Source organism: Macrobrachium rosenbergii, chromosome 20 (assembly GCF_040412425.1).
Source record: "Macrobrachium rosenbergii isolate ZJJX-2024 chromosome 20, ASM4041242v1, whole genome shotgun sequence".
Lineage (NCBI taxonomy): Eukaryota > Metazoa > Arthropoda > Malacostraca > Decapoda > Palaemonidae > Macrobrachium > Macrobrachium rosenbergii.
In genome coordinates this window covers 18,950,001-18,952,500 of record NC_089760.1, presented here as the reverse complement: position 1 = coordinate 18,952,500, position 2,500 = coordinate 18,950,001, and the positions used below count along the sequence as shown (strand labels likewise).

Genomic DNA, 2,500 nt, shown 5'->3' with positions numbered 1-2,500 from the left:
GTGTAATACATTTTAAATTATTACGCTTCTTATTCCCTCCGGAGCTATTTTCTTTACACATCAATTATTTTTTTCAGTTTTCATATACATTTATTATTATGAAACAATGATAAATGCATGGTTTTAAAACTATAAAAAAAATTCATGATCAAAATTATTTGGATAAACTGACTTCATCAAGTAATTTACGAAAGGATCCGTTGTTTTACAGAGAATTTACGTTATCAATTCCAGTTACCCTCTAAATAAAAAGTTCAGACGAATTTAGTTTTTTCGGTACAATTTTATTCCACTGCAGCCACAACAGACGCATTCTTATCATAATAAAAGCAACCTTGTTTTTTCTTTATGCTAAAATATATGCCATCTACTGGTCAGATTAACTACAAATGTACACCTTCCATAACCAAATCAACCTATAACATCTTTATGGCCTGAAGTGAATTTAAATCCACAAACGGTAGAATTGGGCGTGGTTACTGTAAAAAAAATGTGTACAAAGATAACAACTATTTCTACTCACCAAAAAACAATTATCATTCGAGTTCAAAATTTAATACTTTTAACTACTGTGGAATAGACCTATCTTTATATATATATATATATATATATATATATATATATATATATATATATATATATATATATATATATATATATACATATATATATGTGTGTGTGACACTCATAAAAACCTTATGAATCTTACGTGCATGAATTACATAACAACAGACTTGCACTGTTATGAAGAAAGAAAAGCCCTCACAGACTCAAATTTATGAAATTCACCGAAGGGTAAAAATAAACGAACTCGTAATCATCACAAGAAGAGTATATATATATATATATATATATATATATATATATATATATATATATATATATATATATATATATATATATATATATCTCGAGTTTAATGTTAACAGGAAATATATACCTGAGTAAACATGGTCATTATCTCCAGGAATACATAATTAGTTTCAATATATTTACAAACGTGGAGATTATGTCATGATGATTTATATTGCAATGTCAACAAGCTACTCCAACAAAGTCATTACTGTGGAGAGCAATACCGTCCTCTTGAGAAAGGAATAAAAGCCAGCGTTTTTTCAACGTCGAGATATTTTTTATTGTTTTTTTATGAAAATGTAAATGAAGAAACTCTCGTGTTGCGCCACTGTGACTTTTGTCATTATGAACAAAGTACTCATAAAGGTTCATGATTTTCTGAAAGGATTTTTGCGAAGATAAACAAAAAAAAATCAAGTTTACCTCATTTTTGCTTGCATGCATTTCATGTAAAAAGCAAAGGAAAGTCGGTATCTTTTTTCATATATTTTTCGAGAAAATGAAGATCTAGAAAACTCATGGGTTACTTGATATTACTGAACGTTATCAATATAATTAAAATAATTGCATGACCCTAAATACGAAAAAGTCGAAAAATATTACGATTAATCTTACAAAATTCGAAGAGGATTATATTTCTGTGCACAGGAAAATGGAAGCAATTACTGCAAATGCGACTACACCTGCGACAAAATTATAAGTATGAATATCATTATAGTAATGACATAAATAAGAGATAAGTATATTAACATTCAAGTGTGAAACCTGCCATACAGTATATTAACATTTACAGTACATGTAAAAAAAACCGTCATATATTCTTCAGTCTTTGAAATAGATTCTTTTGCGCTTCATGACCTAAGCTCAGTAGGGTATCATTAGCATTGAGATGCTCAGATAAAAAACCAATGGAAATTAATGCAGTTTGAGTATGAAGAGAAAGAGGCAAGTGTTATAGAATAGTTTATGATGTCACTATTTTTTTTTCTTTGTTATAATCCCCATAATAGCGTTGTCGTTTGCAGTTTCAAGGATAGATTATTACTTTTTTTTTATTTGAGAAACTTTGTATTAATCAACGTTAATCTCTTGCGTAAGTTCAGTTTGAAGGGACGATTGTTCGAAAGTTGGTCAAGTTTAATTTATTATCATTTTATGTTTACAAGCATGATAATTACGTAAGAGGTTTTACGCAATCTTCCTATTTGAGTTGAACAGTGCACACACACACACACACACATATATATATACACATTATATATATGTACTGTATATATATATATATATATATATATATATATATATATATATATATATATATATATATATATATATATATATATATACACACACAAAACACACACACATATATATATATTATATATATATATACTGTGTATATATATATATATATATATATATATATATATATATATATATATATATATATATATATATATATACTTTTATATATATATATATATATTATATATATATATATATATATATATATATATATATATATATATATATATATATATATATATATATATATATATATATATAGCCAACGAGCAAGAGAAGAGCAGACAGACGGAAAACAGAAGGAAATCCTGTCAGATCCCGTCTGCTAGTTACGATCGAC

The 2,500-nt window shown here is 26.3% G+C and overlaps 1 long non-coding RNA gene across 1 annotated transcript in view; it reads right to left on the bottom strand.

The window, feature by feature from the left end:
• Nucleotides 1–2,500, bottom strand: part of LOC136848917 (uncharacterized) — a 220,222-nt gene that overhangs the window by 29,002 nt on the left and 188,720 nt on the right. The gene's annotated exons all lie outside the window — the stretch shown is intronic.